At 35.8% G+C, this 12,961-nt stretch overlaps 1 pseudogene; it reads left to right on the plus strand.

Moving 5' to 3' along the window:
- The first annotated feature begins 1,575 nt into the window (after positions 1–1,575).
- Positions 1,576–12,371, plus strand: LOC109206861 (annotated as a pseudogene).
- The last annotated feature ends 590 nt before the right edge of the window (positions 12,372–12,961 follow it).

Genomic DNA, 12,961 nt, shown 5'->3' on the forward strand with positions numbered 1-12,961 from the left:
TATCACGCATTTTGATTACAAGATATCCCGGTATTCATCGGAGTCCTCAAAATCCTCAAAGTTTCCATCATCGTAGATGTTTACTCCGAGTAAAAAAGCAGCCCCTTGCGGAGTGGAGGAATATCGGATCTTTCCGGTTATCTTAAGAATCACTGAACGTTTCCTCACACACCATTTTTTTTGCATAACAACGATATCAATTTTATCGTACTCTATTGTAAATGGTAATTTTAACAATGACCCTGTGGAGATAAAACTATACCTCACAGAGTTATTCTCCATCAAACCTCACATCCAATAAATGAACTCCTTATTCTACGCTCTTCAGACATTACAGACAAATTGCTTAGAATTTACAAGAAGAAAATATTGAATGGGAGTTTGAAATTTTTTTGTGACGAATTTGTCCTAAAATGCCTAACCACTATATATAGGAAATGGCTAGTGGGAATTGAATTTTTTTTGACGTATAGCGTTCTTTAAATAGACGCTGTACGCCATTTAAATTACTGTTATGTCAGTTAAATTATTGGTGGGTCATAATCAGGATATATGCGGTTTTTTAAAAGTTATGTATAGCGTATAAAATAAACACTTATGCAGTCACGTAACATGGTCAGTCAGTATAGCGTATTAAATAGAAGACGGTTTTTTTCGATTCGGTTTTTTCGATTTTTTCGGTATTTGTCGGTTTTTCTTAAATATAAGCACTGCACTACAAACACATATTCCGGAGACCACATTTTCAACGTAATACTATCAATTCATTGCCTTGTGAGAAATCTATTAATTTACCAAGATATATTGATGATAATTGAATCAATAGTGATGAATAATTAAGGACTTAATTAAAAATATATATTTTAACACACGAAATGGATTCTTACAACTTACAAAGAAACTACCAATCAAACTAAAACGTAAAGGTAAAGAAACTATTCTAAAAGTGCAAACTATTAACACTTACCCCTAATTTTTTGGAACTTTATATAAAAATATACATATATTGTGTACTAATGAATTTTGAAATAGCTACTCTATAGTCGGTTTGGTTCGGATTTTTTCTAATTAAGACAAAACAAACCAAATTTGATCGGTTTTTAAAATTCAAACCCAAAAACAAATTAAACCAAAGTATCGGTTTTTTTGGTCGGTTTGGTTTGGTTTTCGGTTTTTCGGGTTTTTTAGAACACCTTATTATTTAGGTTGGATCTTTTTCTAATATGTCCTTTTTTTTATTTTTTATTATTTTGGTCTTTTGTGCAAAATTTACAGTATCGTGTTACCGGAGCCCAAAACTCGAAGCTGCTAGTGTCACTTCTCTCTCTTTTTGAAGCAATTGTCTTCAACCCTTAAAAATTACAACTTCAAAATTCCAATCCAGTTAAAGGTATGAAGTTGCTGGGTTTTCTCGTATATTCATTATTTCTCCTAAAACTGAAATCTGCACAAAATTTATGAATTTAAATTTGTATAGTTTTGATTTTGACTATGTTTTTTGGCATATTGCAGTTTGAATTTGATGTTTTGGGTGTGAAAATGGGAGGAGGGTGGCCCAAGTAGAGAAGAACGACATCATGGGAAGATCTTTACAAAGTAAATTTGGTGCCTTCAGAGCTTTTTCTCAAATTTAGAAGAAATTGAGGGTTTTCGGGTTGGCGTTACTTGGAGGTGCTAATTTCTTTTCCATACCATTTTTTTTATCATTCCTAATTCCTGCCAAATGCTTTCTTATAATGTGTAATTTGCTGATGCTTTGTTTTGTTTTTTGTTGAAAGAGATAGAGTTAAATTATCATGTGCTTTTCTTTTTTAAAAGAAATGAATAATAAAGATGGGATGCATTTAGGTGGAGTGAAAGTTCAGTTATTTGTTGTATTTGAAATGTCTTTTGGATATTGTTTCAAATGTGAATATCTCCTTACGCCTTAAGTGGGGTTCCTTAGACATTTCTTTAATGAATTTATAGCTATGTTTTATGTTATGTTTTGATCTTCAATGATTTTTGGATGAAAAGATCGACGAGGATGTTACACATCGTTCCTTTTTGTTTCGAGCGTTCTAATTACAAACTAACTCATTTAGTTTTGTATCACTGTATTTTGCTTGGGTTTTATAATGGTGTATTGGTACTGCCCTTCTTTATTTTTTCCTAAGCCGGAGGTCTTTGGGAAACAAACCTCTCTTCCTTCTTGAAGGTAGGGGTAAGGTTTGGCGTACATACTACCCTCCCCAAACCCCACTTGTGAGAATTACACTGGGGGTGTTGTTGTTGTTGCTGATTTTGGTGAAGTATAGCTGCAATGTTAGTGTTTGTCCAAATACATTTTAAAGATTGAAAGAGAGAAACTATAAATTTTATGATAGTTGGGTGCTTGATTGAGTGTCTGTTTAGCATTGGACGCATACATCTTAGAATAAATGACTACTTGAAAAGCTCGAGTAATCTAAAACCATTGAGGTCAAAAGTAGAGTGTTCAGACCAATGGATATAGTCAGTGGCGGATCCAGAATTTTATACAATCGGGTTTCAATAAATATGACGGTGGCTATTCACATAAGTAGTGTCGGGTGAGACAAGTAGGGTTTGAACATTTTTTTTGTTCTTAAATAATTTAAACAAATAATGCTTTTAATGTTTATTCAAAATTTAAAAAAGAAAAACCAACAAATTCACTCGATAGATAGGTTTAATTTTTGAAGTAAGGTAAACTGTAACAATGTTTATTTGATTTCAAGAAGAAAGAAAAAATGAAATAGAAAAAAGACAAAGGTAAAAATATATAATTCAGAAGGGACAATCTTGTCTTTTACAACACTAACTCCGGCCCACTAGAGATTACAAAACAAAAGTACAAGGGGCACACAAGCAGGAGCGGATCCAATATTTAACAGTTATGGGTGCCATATTGCTTTTGACTTTGAGTTGATTCGGTTCGGGATTACTTACGTCTTTTGGGGTTTATTATTGACAAATCGATCAAATAAATAATTTAAATAATGGTGAGCAAAGCATAAAACTTCACTAATATAATCAATATCAATACAAAATTAGTATTATTTATTTATAATTGTCTTTGACGAATTTTCATATGTCTGGAGTTTATAATTTGACAAAAAACAGACAAATAGGACTAAAACTCGCTAAAGATGCATATTTAGATACTCAAAGCAAACTAACTTAATACATCTAGAAAGATTTTTTTTTTTTTTTTTTGAGAACACTATAAACTTTGAAATAGAAGCGAGAATTATAAAATTTAAAAATTCAACAGGAACTCTAAAGAAAAAAGAGTCAGCAACAATTAGAAGAAAAGGAAAGAAGAAAGAGAAACAAGGATATATAAGAAAGAAAAGAAGAAGCAAAAAATGAAAAGGAAAGAAGAAAAAAGGAGAACGAAGGAACAGAACAGTATTTAAAAAAGGCAACAACTTGGCATCGTCCCAGAGCCCTAAAGGCAGAAAATAAGGCTGGACCAGTGGCACCAAACAGCCTTTTCTTACTCAGACTGTTTTCTATATATACATACAATATACATACATACACATACAGCGTTTTGGCCGAGGTTGTGCGGGTGGCTAACCCCCTTTCCCTCTTAGTAGATCCGCCCTTGGACAACGTGTGATTCGAACCGCAATACCTTCCATTCATTTTGAAACCCCCTTTACCACCTCAAGAGACAGTGCACTTGGTTAAAGTGGGTTTCAAATTTATATTTCTATAACGTATTTTTGCCGTTTCAAATGTGAGATTTACTAATATATGTAGTGTATTTTTTGGCGAAAGCGGGTTCAACTGACTCGTTGACACCGTGAGGATCCGCCCTGGATATAGTAAGCATGTGTTTGCTTTTTATTTGAATAGAGGGCAACATATTTTTTTCTACTGCTCCGCTTGATGACTCGAACTCTTCACCTCTTTGTTGAAGGTGAAGGGTTCAACCATCATAGATTAGTGCTCGGTTGTGAAATAGTGTCTTAAGATGGGAACAGCGGAATGCAATATAGTCACTGAGTGACAAATATGCTAATTATTGGCCAGTCATCCTTCTCAGGATGGAGGCTAAAAGTGAATAGCAATTGTCAATGTAAATGTAGATGTGAATTTTTTTGCATCGAGCACTGTGGTTAACTGTATGGTTTTCAAGTATTATAAAAGTTGTGTCTATATTAGTGTTTCAGTTTTTTTACAAGTTTCTGACCACTTGAAGACAACTTGACCAGTTTTATAACAATCCAAGAAATGATATACTGGCAAAACTGGTTTTAAAGCCTTTAGCCCCTGAACGGCGATGGAGTTTCGTATGTGAGCCTTTGCATCATGAAGTGCGCCTTGTATCGAAAAAAGATCCACGTAAAAAATTTCTTAATCTTCAGGTTTAGCTATTTGTTCTTCCCCCATAATAAGTATTTACTGCTTGCAACATTTATTGTCTATATTTATTGATTTAACATCGAGTTTTTGCAGGTAGGAATAGGCCATAATTTTCAGTGCATGCACAGGCTGGAATGGAAGCTCACGACTTGTTTGGGTGGAGATGGTGTCTCCAGGATCCGGAATAAGATGTCAACTTGGATTAGGTCCCGGTGTGGATTTCGTTTCGGGTGGAGGAGCAGACTAAGTTTCTTCCTGAAATTACTGGGTAAGTTCTGTTTGTCTTGATATGCCTTTTTCATTGTAAAGAGGATCACTGTGCTTTGTACCCCCTGTCAATAGTGGGTGGAAGCCACATGTATTCAAGGGATGTCTAATCACACCCCTTTCGTCAGAAAATTACACTATGTAGCTACGTAAAAAATATTCTTTTTTCTGTATATATATCTATATAATGACTCCCCTGGCTTCCTTTCTGGGATTTATTTCCTTATATTTTGGACCCCCGTCAGTGAAATTTCGGCTCCGCCATTGCCTGTCACTGTGCTTTTAAATTAAAGTGACGGAAACTTGATGTTTGCGCTATGATCTAGTGATTGATTATTCTGGTATTGATTTTTCCATTTGATGGGCTGTAGGAACGGTGAACCATTGTTCAATATGAATTCTGGACGACTGAAGCAATCACTGGATAGAGTGGAGGCCATTTTTAGGCCAATAAGCGTACTGGTATCTTACCTGTTTATGCTGTCTCTTTACTTTGGAGTGGCAACACCAAATCTCCCTTCTGTTTTCCGGTATACCTGTTTTATACTTGTCATTTCTGTTATAGACCTTACTTAGTTGATATTTTGGTAGTATTTCCTTTGATTAATTATCATGTTATTAACGCCCAAAGTTCTCTAGTTAATTGAAAATTTCGTTTCCACAGATAGGGTGCTGCATTTATGTGCTTTTACTCGTAGAAAACATCTTTTTCAGATTTCTTTTTTGCTTTGTGCTTTTTTGGAGGAGGTTAGTTCTAAATGTAATTACTCTTGGACTTAGGCCAACCTGTTAGGAATGTTCTGTTCAGAATTTTGTAATGCTAAAACCACTCGTCCGCTGTTTCTATAATAGACAGTGGTGATCCTTTAGGTTTTCAAGTTGTTTCGTTTTATTAGTTGATCCCATTTCTCACCTAATTACTTCTTCTTTTTTTCAAACTGACCCTTTTACAATTTGTAAGATCCAACGAAACTGGAGGAGGAAGGGCCAAGTTGCTTCTTTTCTAAATCACAACTGTTTCAGGGGTTTGTGGAAAAGCAATTGGATGCTTAATTTATACACTTTTTAAATTGCTGAGTATTCAAGTTTTGTTGTCCACATATTTCAAGTTTGATTTACGCAATACTGTATCTCTACTGAATTGCATAAAACTAAGCATACGCAGGAAAAAAAAGGATGAGCAAGCGCCGTAATGGTGGTTTTGTATGCATGCGTAAATGGAATATGTGGTCCAACCATGAGTGGGTGTAATCGCCCAGACGCATACTTCATGTGTGGTGGCATTCCCAGAGCTGATATCTTTGCGAAGGCGATGATCATGTTGAAAATACCAGCTTATGTCAAATCCTGTTGTGTAGATTATTATTTCTGAGTTCTTAATTTCACATCTACGCAGTTTTTTTTTGATGTATAAAGCAGGATCTGTAAATTTTGTTTTTCATTATTCAGTTTTGGTACACATAGCCTTTGAATCAATGTGAAAATGCTCAAAGTAACCTCAATTGGAAATGATGGCTATTTTGGATCGTGGAAGATTTTCTTGACATGAATCAATGATTTAAAAATTTACTAAAAATTCCTAGAGACTCTCTTTGCAGTGTTTACACAAATTAATAAATAAAATATACCAAGTGCAGGTAAGTTCCTTACCCTAGTGCTAGAGCTTCACATTTGAAGCCAAAAGAGCAACATAATTGATAGAGAATGCAGAACAATAATTTTGTGTTCCAAATTTGAGATTCATCTCATGTCTTTTGTCTCTATATTGGACAAGATGCCCTAAATCAGAATGAATTCTGTCCTTGAGGGATAATCCTAATCATGATAATAACATGTTATCTAGTACCTTAGTAGATTGTGCAAAGTCATCTAATACTCCATTCGTCTCAAATTATTGTTATATTTTATCTTTATACACGGCCCTTAGAAACATAAATTAGAAGATTTTTTTGAACTATTTTACCCTTATTTATGTCTTAAGACATAATCTTATACTTTATTGTAATATTATTCTATTTATATGCGATCTTCATCTTCAAAAACAATTACTATTAAGGGTATAGATGAGAAATTGTTATAATAGAATTTTATTTATGGTGAATGTTGATCACGCCACTCTAGTCTAAAAGGATAAGCGGTCGCTGCAAATATAATACGGTCTAAAAGTCCGGAGTCGAATCCCACAGAGAACTAAGGCTTAGCTGTATCTGTTTAATATCACCAAGAAGACAAGATTGAAAATAAATAAACAGCTGAAAACTACTATGCTGAATTGTAAAACAATTAGAATAAAGGTCTAAAGGTAATGATTTCCTCCGTTGTTGATTTTCTAGTAGTAATGTTTATTACAGGCGTTGACTTAGTTGCCTTCTATCAATCATGAACTCATCCAGCTATCATAAATCTCTCTCAAGCAATTATGATAATTTACTAGAACGCACTTTCAAGCTACGCTAGCTAGATTTGCATTACAGTTCACTTAGATCGCACCCGAGTATCGTTATCTCAATCCAACCTCTAAACCTCGGTTATGGCTTCGCCTATACTACGTCGAGTGATGTTGTTCAAAACAACTACCTAAATATGCACTCTCTCTCAAGCAGATACATAATAATAGGACGGCTAATTGAGGATCCTTTAATCAAATATATGTTTGAAACAATAGAGATTAAACTAATTCAATTATATTACCTTTATAACAACCAATTCATCCCAAGGGTTTCACCAAACCTTAGATTAGAAAAGTTAGCTAACTCATGAAATAACAAAAAATCACAAAGGAATCATATTCAAAGGTAAAAGAACAAGAAGAAGATTAAAGATGGATAGCCCAATGAATCCTCCTTGCTCTTGCCCTTCCTTCTGATGTTTTTCACTTCTTTCGTTTAATATAGGGCTTAGGGCTTAAAATCTCGTATTTTCACTTTAGTCCCTGAAATTTATTGCGTCCTATCCGGGTTCCTACGCGCGTTCCCATAGGACGCGGCCAGAAGTGGCCTTTCCAGAATTTGCAGCAGTGTTCTGCCGCGTCAGTCCGCAGTCGCGAGTTTCATATCGCGGTTTTTTACCCTGTTCCATTTGGCAATTTGGAAAAACGTAAAACATTAAAGTTGTAGCCCTCTTGAGTTGCTTTCCAACCATATATTTGTGGAGCCCAAATGGAGTTTTGAGCAAATTTTATGTGTATTTTACTAGACAATGCGCAATATGCCTCACTCGAGCCCTTTCCAGTTTGTTGTTTTAATCATCCGTTGATCCCCGAATCCGATCCCGGCTTAATTCCTTGGGCTTTTAACTCAGACTTCAAAGCCTCAAATCACTTGAATTCATTCCATAACATCTATATACTTTCGGAATCACTCCTACAAGGCATAAAACAACACCGTTAGTCCCGCAGCACTAGCGATTAAAGCGCAAACCTCATTAAAAGTGCAGTAATTAGAGTGTAATAAGCGACCAAAATACGTAATTATATCCCTATATCACACACCACCACTTAAACCATCTCGCTGTCCTCGAAGCATGTCAGGCTACAACTTCTTTTTATAGACACGACCTTTTTAAACAATTCTCCTAACTCATCACACAATCCAGAGCTAATTTCAAAATAACACTAAGCACACAAAAGCCGCTAACATCTTACCCTCAAGATTTTGACTCACAAGTACACACGTTTATTCACACATCACCCACTTTACTGCTAAATATAAGAGGTCACTGACATTCTTTTCCTTATGAATCAATGCCCTCACCAAACAAAAAGAGCAGTAGTTCCAACACATAAATCTTAAGAACCCATTTAGGAAACCTCAAAATAGAGAAGAATTACTCACTCTCAGAAATAAATTCATATGCCACAAAGATGGCACATAAAAGCCTTGCCCGTATTGTAGCTACTCCTCATAAATCCGAGCTCAATTCAAGTCTAGGGATCATTAGGACTTTATTTGGTTGTAATGTAAGGCTACGGGACGGGTAAGGAATATTTAGATATAAGATGACTACACCTCCTCAAGCCCCCACCCTCTCTTACTACCTACCCATTTTACATTTTAAACCCCAAACTTCATGTACACCAAAATTCACCTTCACATCAATGTTAAAAAATTACCCCCCCATTCTTCTTTAAGACACTGTACGTCAAGAAGCACAACTTATCAAGGCGAATTTTTTTTTTCACATCCCCCCACAATCCAACTATATTTTTTTTTCAATTCAAACGTGGCTCTTCCTTTTTCAAAACAGTGCACCCTTTCTCGCTTATCTAATTAGTTCCACTCAAAAAGCCAAACAAACCACCCACACTTTAACTCTTTAACAAAGTTCATAACCAACAAATTCCAGTGCCTCATCGCTGAGAGGTTGAAGGTTCAAATAGATGGTTAATTCAACACAAATGGATAAAGGCTTGTAACATGTTGGTTGCCCAAATAAAAAGGATTACTAAGGCTCAAAGAGGTCTAACTCTACGATACATAACAATTTAGGTGGCTCAAACATCATACATATCCTGGCTCACAAGAAAACGCCCTTATCCCCACTTCCCAAGACTCGGAACAACACTAACTATTTTCGCTTTTGCAACACAAAACGGGCAAAGTCTTAGGCCAACATGCATATGCACTCGAATACTGCAAAATCTTCCACACACACATGCGCAACATACTCACTCAGAGAGATTGGATCATAACACACTATCCAAAGCAGTTAACAATATTAAGATATACAATTTAGGTAATATTCTAAGAGAGTCAAAATGAGTCCTACTAAGACGCTCACAGCACAAGTACTCAACTATATCTACGAAGCATAAACAAGTCAAGAGATTATTGCTCTCACATTCTCGAAACACAAACACAACTGGCATCTTTCCCTTAAAAAACAAACTAACTAAAACCCCCGATTCAAAATCAAACTTGGGAGACAAGAACCGCGGCACAAAGAAAAAACCAAGGGGGAATTTTAACTACCTACAAAGAAAATCCTCTTTTTTATTAAGACATTAAACCTCCCCAAGAAAATTGTTAACTGATCCAAATAAACGGAGCAAAACCAGTCACTCTCCCTCTCCTAAAACAAAACTCATTATCATTCAAACTAATAGCTTAAAGAAATAGAATGAAAAGTCACCCAGACCATCTCAATCATCCCAACTTACTTACGCTAGCATCTAGTCAATAGACCATATATAGGATAAGAAGATATAGTAGAGAAAGGAGAGATAGCAGTTCATGGGGTATAGTATATGAGATATAGGATATCAGATAGCGGAGTACACCCATACACACTAGTCTCAACGCCACTCTACTCGCGCTCCTCTCCATGCTATCTCTCATGCAGTCCTTGCAATAACTTTGCTTTCATTCTCTCTAAAAAAAAAAAAATTGACACTACCAAAAATACAAATTAAAAAATAAACAAAAAATAGAAGCAATAAAGTGAGATTGATACCAACAAGTGTTGATTTTACGTCGACGGCACGCGCATTTATTTTAGCTACACCACTCCGACGCTCATCAATCGAACTTGAAACCAAGTTTTAAGACTTATCAAAGCTTATGATTATGCTCTTGGGCGGTACAAATTCTTGCGCAGCCAAAAATTAAAGATATATTATAGAATATATTGGCTCTCGACCGAAGAGAGAGTGTCACAATTGAGTAGACGGCCATTCGAGAAATCCAAAATATAAGGTCATCTAATCTTCATATATTTGGACTCCTTTTTATGCTCATAAAGAGTGAATATTTCCCATTACCGAATAACTGAACATAATGTAGAGAGATGTTATAGGATAGGACGGCTCAAATACATGAACTTCAAAGATTTTTACACTCCTCAACACAATCACACTAGAGACTAAAATTATAGATATACTTCAACGTCATTGCAGTTGACCTCTAGTATTACTCGTTCTTAAATTGACATCCTCCAAATTCAGTTGTTAGGTTTGTTTGATGGTTCTATCTCCATGAACTATATCCAATACACCATATTCATGATAATATACATTAAGAGCTAACTATCCTAATTTGGCTTGTTGACGACCACATTATCCACCACTGACTCAATTGGATACTTGCGAATAGTTGCATATATAGTTTATAATATGATAGATTAGATATATAATTGTTTTGTTGAGGACACTTTAGTCAATAAATATGATACCTATTGAGTCCGCCATTCCCAGGGATATCATTTGATTCCTAATCAATCTCACAAGAAAGGTAGAACACTCATAGTAGAGAAGAGGTTGGAGGGAAAATAAGAATATAAACAAACATGAAGGGAATAGACATATATATAACACACACAATACAAACAACTTCAAGCAAATACGATTGAGCCGTTGGTGCACATAACTTCGCTCTTCGGAACGTTATTGAACAATTTTGCTACGGGTGGTTTTCCTTTACAATATAGTATGGAGATCAATAATCAGAATTATCTAACCTAAATTCCCATAATTCCAAAGACTGCATGGTTTTCTCAAATCAACATTTATAAAAAAAAAATAAACAAACTAAAGTTAAACTTGAACCTAGCCACTTATAACGCTAACACTAACACGGCCCCCGTTAGTCTCTCGACCGCAACGGCGCGCCCAAACATTTTGACCCTCACCGCCAACTCTAGCTTAAAAGGATAAGCGGCTCGTGCAAAAAGTAATAATTCGGGTCTAAAAGTCCGGAGTCGAATCCACAGAGAAGCTAAGGATTAGCTGTTATTGATTTATATCACTAAGAAGACAAGAATTTGACAAATAAATAACAGCTGAAAACTAACTATGCTTGAATTGTAACAATTAGAATAAGGGGTCTAAGAGGTAATGGTTTCCCCCGTCCGTTGATTATTTCCTTGGTATGTAATGTTTCTTACAGCGTTGACTTAGATTGCCCATCTATCAATCATGAACCTCCCTATCATAAAATATCTCTCAAGCAATTATGGATAATTTACTACGCACTGCACCCTCTCCATCAAGCTACGTAGCTAAATTCGCATTCCCAACAGTTCACGTTACGTCGCAACCCGAGGTCACTCGTCTTACTCTCTAACTCCAACCCTTAAAACCCGCGTTATGATCTCGCATCATCACACTCCGGGAGTGTGCCTTGTTCAACACACACTAGCCTACAATACCTCGCAGACTCTCTTCTCAGCAGTCATACATAACTACAATAGGACACCGGTATCTGAGGATCCTCTTTCGCAAATCAAGAACGTAGTTGAACAATTGAGATTTTAAAACTAATTCAATCTCTATTACTTATATAACAATCAATTCATCCCAACGCGTTATTACACCTCAAGAAACTTAGATTAGAATAAGTTAGCTTAGCATCGTGAGGGAAAAATCAAAAAAATATCAAAAGAATATATATTCAAAGGTAAAAGAACAAAGAAGAATATTAAAGATTGATGTCCGAATGATTCCTTGCCTTTAGCTTCCCTTCTGATGTTTTCTCGCTACTTTCAAAAATCATTCTCTCTTTCTTCGGCCGGGCTTGTCCTTCGTTTAATATAGGGTTGTTTAGGGCTTAAACCGCTGTTTTGTAACTTAGTCCCTGAAATTTAAGCGTCATCGCTATGCCGCGGTCTACTGCGGTACGCCAGTGACCGCGGCCAGAGTGGCCTTCAGATCTGCAGCAGTGTCTGACACGGCGTCAGTTGCAGTCGGCAGTTTTAATCGGTTTTTTCACTTTAGCGTTTGGAATTTGGAAACGTAAAACGTGAAAAGTTGTAGCGCCTTTGAGTTAGTTTCCAAACATATATTCCTGGAGCCAAATGGAGTTCTGAGCAAAAAGTTATGTGCAATTTACTAGAACAGTCCGATAATGCCTACTCGAGTCTGTCGTTTTGTGTTTTATCATCCGTTGATCCCGATATACGATCCGGCTTAATTTCTTTGGGCTGTTACTACAGACTTAAAAGCTTCAAATCACTTGAATTCACTATCCATAACAGTTATATATCTCGGAATCAACTCCTACAAGGCATATGAAAACAAACACGTTAGTGCAAAAAAACTAGCGATTAAGATGGAGAGCGCAAACATCGAATTAAGAGTGGGACAGTAAATTTAGAGTGTTTAATAAGCGACTAAAATAGTATTATAAGCGCTATTCATCAAATGTCTATTTTAGAGAGAATCTAGGGTTCTTATTACTTGGTGAGCTAAGTCCTCTCTCCTTGTAAATAGAGGGTTCTATTCCATGTAATTGGACCCCAAAATTAATATGAATTCCTCTCTCTCTTTCTCTGCAATATTGTTCTTCTCTGTTTCTATTTAATTACATAACACGTTATCAGACGAGAC

The sequence above is a fragment of the Nicotiana attenuata genome, unplaced genomic scaffold (assembly GCF_001879085.1).
Source record: "Nicotiana attenuata strain UT unplaced genomic scaffold, NIATTr2, whole genome shotgun sequence".
Taxonomy (NCBI): Eukaryota; Viridiplantae; Streptophyta; class Magnoliopsida; order Solanales; family Solanaceae; genus Nicotiana; species Nicotiana attenuata.